Below are 14,254 nucleotides of genomic sequence, written 5' to 3'. Positions count from 1 at the left end.
GGACTACTTCCTGAACCAAAAGGATGTTATACTCACACTGGTCAAGCCGAGTTCTGGGGTCCTTAGCAAGGCCAGGCGAAGGACAGTTGCTTCCAGGGGAAGGAATGGTTCTTTTACTTGTACAAGAAAGGTTGTGTGGCTGAAATCCACCTGAACACTCCAGGGTAGTATCTGAAATCCTGACTCCTCCTCCTCCTCAATCCTAGAAATCTGAGGAAGACCCTGAGGAACAGCAGGTTTCCTGAGGCGGGGCCTGCTCCCAACCAAAGCGGGCGGCACTTGGTCTGTATGTCTTAACAAGCCAGTTCCACTAGAGGTCAGAGCAGAGCAGACCGCACGAGTTAGGCGGCCCTCTTAGCTCCAAATCAGCAACTCCTACCGACTTCCCAGGAAAACACCAGAGGCTACAGGAACCACAAACAAGACCCAGGCTGCTACCGTAAGCCCCGCCTCTCAGAGAACAGACTCTCCAAGCTATGAAGAGATCACATCTGATTCCAATCAGACCTCACGGTCTGTCTGGTAACACACCGGCAATACAGAGGAGTCCGATCGTCTGAGCAGTGGTTCTCAACCTTCCTAATGCTGTGACCCTTTAAAACAGTTCCTCGCGTTGTGGTGACCCCAACCATAAAATTATTTTTGTTGCTACTTCATAACTGTAATTTTGGGGTATTTGTTTGCTTTGGTTTTGTTTTACTGATTTTTCAAATCAGGGTTTCTCTGTGTCACAGTTCTGACTGTACTGGAACTCGCCTGGCAGACCAGACTGACCTCGAATTCACTGAGCTCCACCTGCTTCTGCCTCCCAAGTGCTAGGACTAAAGGGCCACCGCCCCATAACTGTAATTTTGCTACTGTTATGAATTGTAACATAAATATCTGTGTTTTCCAATGGCCCTGGGGTCTCAACCCATTGGCTGGGAACCACTGATAGGATTAAAACCAGCAAAAAGCATCAGCTACCTGAATTCCTGACAAAGTCAGCTCTAAAGTAGCAGTAGAAGTTGGTGAATTAAAACAGACTTAACAAGACATAAGCAGTCACAATGTGGGAGCCTTCCTTGGCTTCTGACTCAAGTACACAAGAGAGAGAGAGAGAGAGGGAGGGAGAATTTCAAAATGTATGAGACATTTAAAAAAACTTTTAAATTTCCCCTTTAGAATGTCATCGTTGCGAATTTTGCTTCCATGAAGTCATTTTGTTTCATAGACACGAACTGTAATAGGAATACAACTTTTAAAGGAAATATACATAAAGAAGTTTAAAATTCCCCCAGCTTTCCAAATGAGGTCTGACAAGGGGGTAAATAAAAGCAGTGTATGGATATAATTTCTACTGAAGTCAGTACCAATACTTACAGCCTATGAGTAAACACAGAGAAATTGCTATTTAGGATTCATGTGTGTGTGTGTCAGTGAGTGTTTACATAGGCAGGGGTTTCTCTCAATCATTCACTAACTCAGGGTCTATGAAACAAAACCAGAGATTGCCGCACGGGTGGTCTGAGCAGCCAGCTTGCGCTGGAGGTCCTCGCTGTCACCGCACCATTGTGCACTCTAGGAATCCACATTTCAATCCTTGCACAGCCAGGGCTACATCCACGGAGCCGCCTCCCCAGCCCCATGCTTAGGATTCTAGATAACTTTAATATGAAAGTGTTGCTGAGACTAAACAATGAGAAATGCCCTGTAGATTTTCCCTTGCAATGACAGCCCCTCCTCCTTGTTCTGAGCTGTGTGGGACCATAGTTACCTGTTCATATCCCCTCGCTGAGTGGGTTCAAGGCCAACCTGGACCACATGAGACCCTGTCTCAAAAACAAAAAATAAAAACTAGAGAGGCCAAGCCATGCCTGCTACGATTCTATGAGAAATATGAAGATCTCGGTCTCCAGGGAACCCAGGGAGATGATGCCTGAATTTGAATTGTAGAAGAGTCTCAACCTGAACAGCTGGCAGCATAAACTGAACGGGAGACGGTGTTGCTGCACACACATGGTACCCAGGGCCAGGGCTTTGTGCAGCCAACAGTGAAGGGATGCAAACCTCTAACCTGGTCTCTCCAAGAAGCTCAGTGAAAGAACTCATGCTTTGCATCTTCACAGCCTCCCAAAGCAGCACTTCCAAAAACAGGGACAAAGGCTCCTTTTAACCAAACTCAGCACAGACATTTTTTTTTCAAAGACCCGATTTTTGGAATCTCACAACCATATCCATATTCAGTTTTTTTTTCAAGAATCATGCCAGGTCATTTTAAGTAGAAACCTCCACCCTCCATATCACCCTTTGTAACTACTCGGGTTCTTCATTCTCTACCATCCCCTAAATGGTGTTGCTCCTCTTGGCTTGCCTTTAGCAAGATTCCTAGCTCAGGCTAGCCAGAGCTCTGTTCCCTTGACATTTTCTCTCCCTTAGTCTTCATCCTTGAACCCCATCTCAACCTCTTCTATGGTTATGAATTCCCACTGCTCCGTGCTTTTAGAAATTGGGCCCAATTCTATACTGAGACCTCCTTTTCTTTTAGTATTACACTCCTATGCTAAATTTGTTTCCACTACTTTCCTGTCCGTCTCTGGTTGTTTTGTTTTGTGTTACTTTGGTTTTTATAATATCCAAGGAGCTTGATGCTAAAAGGCTGCCAGCACACCGGGAACACAGTTCCATAGTCTAACATTTGCCTAGTGTGAGACAGATGTTGGGTTCAATCCCCTGCATTGTTTTATAAGTCAATAAGCAAATAACAAGGTTGCCAGGAGCCACATGAGAGGTTAGAGGACAGGGCAGCTGGTTCCATCACCTGCCAGCCATCCAAGCCCCCTCCACACTGTCGCTGTCATGTGGTCTGTTTCCCATGGGGTATGTTCCCCGTCCCCTGCTCTTCTGCCCTTGTTTTATTAGAGAGAAGAGGTGATTCTACGATATAAGACAAAATTACTCAAAACCTTTTCCCCTCCTTGCCTCCCTTTCCTTGTTCCCTCTTCTTTTCCCGCCCCACCCTGTAGTGGTTTGAGTAAGAATGACCCCAGAGGCGCATGTATTTGAATGCTTAGTCATCAGAAAGTGGCACTACTTGAGAAGGATTAGGAGGTGTGTTCTTGTTGGAGGAAGTGTATCACTGGGTGTGGGCTTAGAGGTATCTCTCTCCAGCTGCCTGTGGATCCAGATGTAGAACTCTCAGCTACTTCTCCAAGACCATGTCTGCCATGCTCCCCACCATGACGATACTGAATTAAGCCTCTGAAACTCTAAGCAAACCCCAATAAAATGCTTTCTTTTATAAGAGTTGCCATGATCATGGTGCCTTTTCACAGTAATAGTGCTGTGACGAAGGTGCACCCCTTCCTTGTACTTTTGGCCAACATTGTAAGAGTCGGCTTACATACCAGGAAGCAAATAACTAAATCCATGAAGGATCATAAAACCATGCACTCGCGGGGTAAACAGTTATAAATATGGAAAAGAAAATGACAAGTGTAAATCTGGCTATTGAGCTGGCCATATCGATGTGTGTCATAGTTCTTAATGTGTAAATAGGGAGAGAAAGAGATAGCTATGCACGTGTGCTTCTGTCTCCATTCTCTCCACTGTTAGAGAACTGGAGCCTGGCATTCTAAGAGTGAGTACGCTGGTACCCAAACACCGCTTGCCATCCTCTACTCGACGGCGGTCAAACCTCCTTGGAGAGAAGGGGCTGTCTCTAAAGCTAAGCAGAGATCCATCTGGAACTTTTTTGGCTGTAGAAAATAAAGAAGGGCTCATAGAACACTGAGGATATAACAGCAACCTGACATGCTAACAAATGACCTAAATCACACATTTATTCTACGTGAGAAATGCTAGAAGCACTCTTCTAAATCAGGTGCAGGCAAGGACTCCCCCAACTCTATTTCTGTTCATATTGTGACATCAGCACTGATGAAACCAGGGAGAGGAAGCTGAAGCCTTAGAAACTGGGAGAGAACACGGTATCTAGCTAACTGTATGATTAAGAATGATTTAAAAGACTAGTTGAATAGCTACACAAAACAGCATATTGGACTGGAGAGATGGCTCAGTAGTTTCAAAAAAAAAAGCCATATTGATCTTGCAGAGGACCCAAGTTCAGTTCCCAGCACCCATATAGACAGCTCATAACCTCCTGTAACTCCCGCTGCAGCTCCAACACATAGCCTCTGCTGGCACCCACATTCACTTGCATATATATGCATGCATACATACATATATGACATACATTACATTGCACATACATAATTTAATAATAACAAATCTTCTTCAAAGAGTGCATACCGCTGTTGTAGAAGACTGAGCTTTGGTTCCTAACACCCTTGCTGGGCAGCTCACCATGGCCTGCGACTGCAGCTCCAGGGGGTCTGAAGCCTTTGACTCCCCCTACCCATCTGTGCACACGTACACATACACAGGATCAAAAGTGACAACTGCATTTTATTTTGAAGAAATAACAAGAGTGTGCCTCTTGGCGCTGTTGCATTGGGAATAAAGTTTCTAACACATTTAAGTCACAGAAAGAACAGAGATGGCATCTCGCATTAATTGGGGGAAAATCACTTCAATAAATGAAGGAAGAGAGCCACAGAGAAAAGCTCAGTGGCTATGAGCACTGGCTGTTCATCTAGATGACCATGTTCAATTCCCAGCACCCACATGGCAGCTCACAACTGTCCCTAATGGCAGTCCCAGAGATCTGATGTCCTCGTTTGGCCTCCATGGGAACCAGGCATGCACATGGTGCACAGACATACATGGAGTCAAAACACCCATAGACATAAAACGAGATTAAATTTAAAAATGAAAATTAAAAATGGAGCAATAAAAACATAACTGTAGCAATAGCAAAAGAATAATTGAATTTCTCCCTCACATCATATCCCGAACCCAACTCCAGATGCATTAAGGACATAAATGTCAAAACAAAGCTTGTATTTTGAAAAAGAAAATTTAAGTAGCTTTTTTATTTAACCTTGTAGTAAGGGGATGGTTTCTTTTTAAAGGCATGAAAAGCACTGACTATGGAAAACAGATTTATCAATTTGGCTATTTAAAAATTAAGAAAGTGTTCATGAAAAGAGAACTGGGAAGAAAGAGGCGTGACAAACCTAGCAAACGCTCTCCATGATGGGACTGGGGAGGAGGTCACCTCAAGAGGTCCCACATGACAACTACAGACACATGAGCAAGTCACCATAGGGGCTGGGACATCTGTCGTTTTTAATTTAGTATTACTATTCGAGTGGGGCATGCACTCGTGTGCCACATCACACATGTTGAGGCAAGAGGACAACTCTGTGGAATCGCCTCTCTCCTCCCCCCATAAGTGGGTTCTAGGCATGGGACGTGGGCCTCCAGCTTGTGAGACCAGCCCTTTATCTGCTGCCCGGCTTACCCACCTGTTCCACGCTGCTTCTCAAGTGGCCAGATAGTAAGGACTTCAATCTTTGAGGGACAGGTGACCTTCAGCACCAGTATTCATTTCTCAAAGGCACCAGAAAACACAGAATGGATCAACCATGTTCCACAAACTTCCTTACACACACAGAGAACCAACCCAGGGACCTGTATTTAGGCTGGGCGGGGGAGGGGAAGACACATTTGATAAGAGTCTGATTCAGTTCATTGTCACAGAACAAAATAAAACCTAGTGGCACAGAGCAGGGCACATGCGGCAGTCGGGGGAGGGGGCGAGGGGCAGTGGTGGTCTTGAGCAGCTGGGAGTCTCTGGGAATGGGGGCACGCAGGCTGACTTCCCTTTTTCTCCCTAGGACTTGCTTGCTAGAAGAGTCGCTCTGGGGCCTCATCCAGACCTGCCCACCTTGGCTTCGGCTTCACAAGGCTTCTCATGTGTAGCAGAATCATCTAAACCCTCACACACAGTGGCAAAGAACAGTAACAACAGGGCAACAGGACGGGGCAGTCAACAGGCAGTCACTGCTCAAGTCTCTGCTCTCCTATTTCTTCCAACAAAGCAGTCACGTGACTAACAACACACTCAGGAGGTGCAGAACTGACTCTGTTTCTCCCCCCACCTTTGGGGTTTTTTTTCCACAAGATGGAGTCCTGTGTAGCTCAGGTAGGCCTCAAGTTCACAATGTAGCCTCCCAGTACTCCTGCCTCTACCTTCTCCGTGCTAAGATTATCAGTATACTCTACCAAACCTAACCAGATTCCATTTCTTTTTCTTTTTTTAAGATTTGGGGAAAACAGGATCTGTGTCTGTGCATCTGTGTGTCTGTGTGTCAGTGTGTCTGTGTGTCAGTGTGTCTGTGTGTCTGTGCATCTGTCTGTGTGCCTATGTCTGTATGTCTGTGTGTGTTTGTCTGTGTGTCTGTCTGTGTGTCTGGGTACCGTGTATCTGTGTCTGTCTGTCTGTGTATGTCTGTCTGTGGTGTGTGCCTGTCTGTGTATCATCTTTGCCTGTGTGTCATCTGTGTCTGTGTGTCCATACGGGGGCATGTGAGCCTGTGTGTGCGGGTGAACACAGAGGCCAGAAAGGGGATATTAGATCCCTTGGAACTGGAGTTACAAGCATTGGTGAGCCATACAATATGGATGCTGGGAGCCAGAGTCCAATCCTCTGACAGAGCAGTAGGTACTCTTGCCTCTGAACTATCTCTCCAGCCCCAGACTCCATTTATCAAAGGAAACAGAAGCAAATTCAAGTAGTAACAGGGAATGTAATCCAGGAGAGGGGAGATCCCTCATCATTTCACAGACTACCTTGTGACAAACATTCAAACAATGCTGTGAACTCAGAACAGAACAGCCCAATGGCTGCGAACACATGACTTAACATCTCTACCCTTTCCAAGGAGCCTCTGCCTCTTGACTCCTGAAGGAAAGCTTTCATGCTAACAACAATTTAACAATCCGCAGTTTTATTTTGCACAGATCTCTTGTACAAATGAGTCACCTGAGATATTTCTGTACAAATACTATTTACTTATTATGGTGATTCCCAACTGAATAAGCCAGCACTCTTCCCAGCCCCAAGAGATTCTTCAGAATTGGGGTGGAAATGGGGACAAAAATTGCCATTTTTTAAAACACTTGCTTAATTCCACCCTACAGTTTTATAGTTAGAAGCTAGATGATACACATCCACACTACCCCTCTGTAATGCAAATTACAAAAGGCTATACATTCGTGAATTGTGGAAGGAGATTATGTCTAGTACGGCGGTGCACACTTGGAAGCCCAGTACTTGGGAGGTAGAGGCAAGGGCTTGTGTAGCCTGGGTGGGTTCAGCTCATCCTCTGCTACATCGAGGCCAGCTTGGGCACGTGGAACCCTATTGTTAAATTAAGTACATGAGTAAGTAAGTAAAATAAAATGTAGGCACAGTTCTTGAAAACTGAGAGATACCAGCCAGATGGCACCGGATTCCAGTTTCCGTGTATAACTTCAGCAGAAGCCATTTCTCCCTCAAACAGGCCCTGTGCATCCTAGGGCAGCCACAGCACAATTTCCCTGGCTGCCCCAGCCCTGGCTGACTAGCTCTTGGCACCCTGACAAGTGTTTTGCATTCAGAATGTCAAGCACTCACCACTTCTGTCCACAGATGCAGTTGAGGGAGCTTCTCCCCTCATGCCCAGATGCCCAGGCCTGGCATCTCTGCCCTGCCCCTGGCATTCTGACAGCTGCAGGAAAGAGACCCACGTTCCCAGCTTGGCCTCTCGGGTAAGTGCAACAGGCCTTTTGCTGAAGGTCAGTGTCCAGATCCACCCCAGGGAGCCCCCTTTCACTGTCTTTATTTCAGCCTCCCCATCGAAATAATTGGTTCTATTTTTTTTCTGCTTCTTTAACATCTTCCAAACACTGTCCTTTTAATACCCTTTCGGTCCACTCCAATAAGAGAAGTGTGCCAGAAACAATCCCAAGTGTCCCTTCTGCAGAAATAAAAACCTCACAGGCCCAGGGAAACCAGGAAACTGAGAGTCAGGACAAAAACAAGGCTGGGTATGAAAGAGCCAAGAGAGTGCTTGCCTAGCATACACCAGACCCTAAGTTCAAAGCCCAGCCCCACCTAAAACCAGATGTGGTGGCAAACGCCTGCAATCCCAGCATTCAGGAGGTGGAAGTAAGAAGTTAAAGATCATCCTAGGCTACATAGTGAATTTGAGGCCAGCCTGGGCTACAGTGAGACCCTGCAGAGACAGCTTAGTGGCTAAGGTTGCTTAATGATCTTAGCAGGGACCAGAATTTCAGCTCCTAGAACCCATGTAAGGCGATAACCATTACATGCCCCCTTTTGACCTCCATGAACTCACATGCACAGACACACACACACACACACAATTAAAAATAAAATAAATCACAAAATAAAAGGGTTTGGGATTCATCTCTTGCCCACATCCAACTATGGCTGGGCAGGCCAAACGTCTTTCTCGGTTACCCTGTTTATGAAACAGGTAACTTCACTGTCTCATAAGGTTTTTGCAAGAATGAGGTATAAAAATGCAGGCAAAATGTCTGGGTCATAAGAACAGCCCAGAAAGTCACCAGCATTGTTTTAGAGTAGTAAACCATTGTGTTGCTTACATCCTGGGACCCAAAGTTACGCTTTCTGTCTCCATTTCTCAATAAAGAGGGAGCATGTTTGCTCTCCTAAGAGAGAAAATACGCCGTCCCAGAGGTGTAGTCTGAGTCTCCGGTAGATCCACTTACAAGAAAACTTTTCTCTCGCAGTTTTCTGAAACTCCACTAAAGAATGTCAGGACCCTGAACGTGTGTAGATACTGCCAAACAACACGTTTACCCTAAACTGCATTTGTCTTCTCAATACTATTAGTCCTTCCTCCAAAGGCTGGTTCTCCAATGCAAGTAAATCATATTAAGTAAAAATCACAGGAGGCCATTTTGTTAAACGAGGCTAATGTACCAGGCTCCAACAGACAAAGCTCAAAAACAAATCCAGCTGGAGTAGTTGTGTCTCACACTGCAATCCCAACATGGGGAGGCTGAGACAGAATTGCTGTATGAGGCCAGCATGGGCTACACCGTGAGGTCCTGACCAACCTGGGCCACAGTGAGAGCCTGGCTCATAAAGAAGGAGCTTGGGGGAACCTGAGTTCAACCCCTATATGTTTCCACAATAATAATAAAACACATGGAATTACTCATACTGAGTCTCCATACTCCACATCACCTAGCCAAAGATAGCTTCGCATCTGAGAGATTAGCAAAATTTCCAAAAAAAATTTAACTAATATAATGACTTAATACTCCTACCATACCAGTAATATGAAGTCACCTGATATGAGCCAGTCTGTTTCCTATTGTTCAATCACCATGAGCACAAAGTCACTTTGACATGTCTAATCCGCATTTTGGTTGTTTTAGATTGTCCTTTTCTATCTATGGAACCAGTCTTTTCTATTTGACTCGTTAAAACACTTATTCTTGGCGGTGAGATGCTCAGAAGGTTAAAGTGGCTGGTAACACAAATTCAGTCCCCAGATCCCACGGTGGAAGGAGAGAACCAATTCCAGAAAGCTGTCCTCTGACCTCCACAAGCATGCTGTGGCACACACATGTCCACACTTACACATATCATACACATGCAATCATAAGCAATAAAGTAATTTTCCCAAAAAACATAATAAAACCCATTAGGACCTTTGAAACAAAAAGACATTTTGTCTTCTGGTTATCAGTGCTCTGATGTCAGCTCTACTGATAATCAAAGTCGGGCCTTACTGGCCCAGGTTTCAAGCCATCCCCTCAGCAATATTGCATCAAATTTTGCTCAAAGTTTAGCAACTTTTTAAGAATTCAAGTTGCATTTTCTCCTTCCGTGGATCAGTACCTCAATGACATGTTAACCACCTGTGAAAGGTTCTAAGTTTATTTTTTTTTTATTTTTTTCACATTTTTTTAAAATTTATTTTTACTTAAAAATTTCTACCTCCTCCCCTCCTCCCATTTTCCTCCCCCTTTCCCCATCACCCTTCCCCTCCTTCTCCAGTTCAAAGAGCAGTCAGGGTTCCCTGCCCTGTGGGAAGTCCAAGGTCCTCCCCCCTCCATCCAGGTCTAGGAAGGTGAGCATCCAAACAGACTAGGCTCCCACAAAGCCAGTATATGCAGTAGGAACAAAACCCAGTGCCATTGTCCTTGGCTTCTCAGTCAGCCCTCCTTGTCCGCCACGTTTAGAGAGTCCGGTTTGATCATGTGCTCCATCAGTCCCAGTCCAGCTTGCTTTGGTGAGCTCCCATTAGATCAGCCCCACCATCTCAGTGGGTGGGCGCACCCCTTGCTGTTCTGACTTCCTTGCTCATGTTCTCCCTCCTTCTGCTCCTCATTTGGACCTTGGGAGCTCAGTCCAGTGCTCCAATGTGGGTCTCTGTCTCTACCTCCATCCATCGCCAGATGAAGGTTCTATGGTGATATGCAAGATATTCATTAGTATGGCTATAGGATAGGGCCATTTCAGGCTCCCTCTCCTCAGCTGCCCAAGGATCTAGCTGGGGACATCTCCATGGACACCTGAGGACACCGTTCTAAGTTTATTAAGAGAGAAAATAAAACCACAAAGACACAGCAACCCAGTCATCAGGGTGCCAACCCTTGAAATCAGGTGGGCTTGATTGGCCCTCCAGAAAGAGGACACAGAAAGTGTAGTTACACAGTGCAAAAACAAACGCCTGTAAGGTGAAAGGAAATAAATCCCAAATACAACAGTGACTTCAGGGGGGCAGGATCAGATGAATAGAGAAGAGAGGGCCAGCAAAATGGCTCAGCCACTCGAGGGACTTGGGGCCAATCTGGTACCCGTCCTCAAAACCTGAGTTCAGTCTCCAGAAGCCACACAGCAAAAAGCGAGACTCGGCTCCCTCAGGTTACCGTGGGCAGCTACACGCATACCATGGCATATGTGCATCCCTATAGTGCTACAAAATAAACAAACATAATTTTCAAAATGCGTCTTTGAGAAAGGAGAGTCCCGGTTTCCAGAAAACCTGCTCAACCATGACAGTGAAAGAGAAAAGATCCAGAGAAAATCTGCACAGAAGATCCTTCACCGTGTTGCACACAGCCAGACGACGGTGCGCAACGAACTTCCCGCTATCATCAAACACAAATTGCCTTTGTTTCTAATGAACACGCACCAGAGCCAAATGGGACTGTGGCTATCTTTTTAAAAAAAAAAATAACATCTTTCGCAAGCTACTGAAATGGTCCAACCAAAACAAAAGCCGATGGACAGTCTTCAATTGCGGCCTGTGAAATATAGGCCACACTCCTTGTAAGGTATGTGTAGAAGTCATTTGAATTCCAGGTGCTCTCACGCAGGTCCAATACCATACACAGCCAATGAATCTATAATGAGGAGCCAGCTAAGCCAATCATTTCCAGATTATTCTGTTACGTTATCTTTACCCCTCATATAAAAGGATGCCGCGATATTTGTAACATAGCATGAGTCACACAAACTTGTCTCCAGTCATAGACCCGGACATTCTGAGACTCCTGAGCCTGATGGGATCTTAGGAAAACTGGGCCATGCCACCCTGTTTCTCTTAGAACCTAAGGATGTGCTATGAGCAATTAAAGCCACATAGAGGAACTATGTGGAAGAGGGTTGAGGGTGGGCTGTCCCAGCTAAACTCCCGCTCAACAACTAGTACAAACTGCCTGCCCTGCTAGATGACCCTCTCAACTTATCCCCAGGTGACCGCACATCTAATCAACATCACATGAGACAAAACTACCCAGCGAACCCAAAGAACTGTTATTTTGATCCTTGAATTTGGCAAGGAAGGTAACTGGTGATAAATAACCAAAACACATCTTAAGATAATGAATTTATTCTCTAATGACTATTGGGCTGCATAGACAATCTAGATCCCCATCCAAGGAACCTTTCTAAGTAAAGAACTCACGATGCCATGCAAAACAGTCTTGTACCTTGAATTTCCTCTCCTCCTGCTGGGACAATTGTCCTCCCTGAAGTCCCACCAAAAATTTTTTCACACTGACTTCCCCAATTTCATTTCTGTTTCCAGTATTACATAGGCTGAGTTCTGCTAAACAGAAAACCTTGCCTTGCGTGTGGTAAAAATTTCACCATGTCAAATCAGAATAGAAAACCACTGGTTTACTAAGTTCAGGGAAAGAGGGCAACAGGAACAGGTATGGCAGAATGAATAGCCCACCCTGGGGATGCTGGACCATGTAACTTTGTATGACATCTGCCCTCTTTTTGGTCCTTACCATATAAATGAAGGACTGAACCATAGCAATTCTGATTGGCTTATATTTTATTCTGGGAAAAAACTGTGTTTATAGGACAGTAATTTTTTGGTATGGCTCGTTTTGATTGGTTGTTTCGTATGGTAAGACGGTCAACAATCCAAAGATTTAACTCTGGTCATGGCATGAAAATGGTTTAACAGTTTCTGAAATAGCAACATGCTAAGCTGTCTGTCACTAGGAAAGTCCCCGGCTCTGGCTGTGTGCAGCCACACCACTCCCAGCCTGCTTCTCAGATCTTCTGACTCCCCTACACTAACTAATAGCTTACCACGCGTTAGACTATTACAGCAACCCTAAGAGCCAGGTCCTGGTTGGCTCCATTCTCCATGGTGGAAAACCAGGGCTAAGAGGTCAAGTGCTTGGTTGGTGGTCCTAGAGCTGACAGGCAACAGAGATGAAAACCAACCCAATACCATGTTTGTGTTCGTTGCCACTCTTCTCTATACTACCCTCGACCTCACAGAAAGATGCTCTCATCACCTCTATTTAGAGAAAAGGAGCCTATAGTTTATGGACCTTGGCAAAAGCTTATACAATTAATTAAGTAAAGTGTGTGTGGGTGTGTGTGTGTGGGTGTGTGTGTGCGCGCGCGCGTGTGTATTGAGTGAGAGGCAGGCAATACATGTGCACAGCTGAGAGAAGGGAATGCCAGGTACCTTGTTTTATAAACTTTATTCCCTTGAGAGACCTTCACTGGATGTAGGCTAGGCTGGTGGCCAGCAAACCCCAGCCCTCTTCCTGTCTTTGCCCTTGACAAGCTACAGGTATGGACTTTACTACTGGATTTTTACAGGGGGATTTGAATGTAGGTCTCTGTGCTTGAACAGGAAGTATCTTACCCTCTTGGTCATCTCCTCAGCTCCAGTACTGAAATTCAACACAGCCCCCCACAGCTCCATCACAACTGGAGGATGTACAGACATCAGCAGGGCTCGGTCTAGTCATGTTACCTGAACTAACAAAGAAGGACCCAATGTGTGACGTCATCCCAGCAGCTCCTCAGCCCCATTTGGAGACGATCAGGATTCAGAAATAGTCACAATCACTTTGCAAACAGCTGACCCACTTTCCAGGGACTCAGAAGAAACTCGTCGTAATTAGAAGTTCAAAGAAGAAACCAAAAAGCCAAGCCAGCAAATCAGATCGGCCACAGCGTTTCCTCCCCACCCACCTCCTGCTATACTGAAACCAATTAAGAAAAAAACTCTCATTTTCCTCTCTCCTCATTTTAAACTGTGAGTCTCTCTTCCACCACAGAAATATATTTTTGCGTCCATGAGCCATGCCCTCCACGCACTGAGAAAATAAAAGCAAGCCAACTTTCTCATGGGCCGGTTCCATTCGTTTCTCCTCTTGGGTTTTGTTTAGCAGCGAAAGGTATTTTACATATGAGGCATGAATATTTATTGAGTGTGCCTTGCAGCAGGATCATCTACTCATGCTTGTCTAGGAAGGAATGAGTGGTTCTTGTTCCCTCCCAGCAAGTCGTGCCAAGACCACAAAGCAAAGCTTCCAGAAAGGGGGAGGGAGAACCCTTCCTGCTTACACTGATCCCCGCATTCCTGATGAATCACCCTAGAGGTCAGGCCTTGAGCGGAGCTAGACTCTTTCCAGACAGAACCATAAATATCCAGCTAGCTGCCCAAAGGACATCTGGGCAGCCTGTTCTAGGGGCAACTACGTGCAACTAGCTCGGCTGTTGCAGATTGGAGAGGACCAGCTGCCTGGCACGTTGGCCTCTGAGGGTAATTGGACGGAAGCTGCTGGTTGGGAGACTGAAGGGGAATAAGATGGGTTCCAGTACCGAAGCCTGGATCCTTCCAGAAACTTCTCGAACATCCCACAAGTAGGCCTGGGTACCAGGGTCATCTTGCTGTGAGTGTCAAGAATCATTGCTGCTTTCCTGACTGCATAAGGTGTGGGATTTCAAGAGGCACAAATGGGTACTGTTGTTGACGTTAGCAACCTTGCCAAAGGAGAGCCT

The sequence above is a fragment of the Microtus pennsylvanicus genome, chromosome 11, assembly GCF_037038515.1.
Source record: "Microtus pennsylvanicus isolate mMicPen1 chromosome 11, mMicPen1.hap1, whole genome shotgun sequence".
Lineage (NCBI taxonomy): Eukaryota > Metazoa > Chordata > Mammalia > Rodentia > Cricetidae > Microtus > Microtus pennsylvanicus.
The sequence above is the reverse complement of the archived record's forward strand: the minus strand, read 5'-3'. Positions refer to the sequence as shown.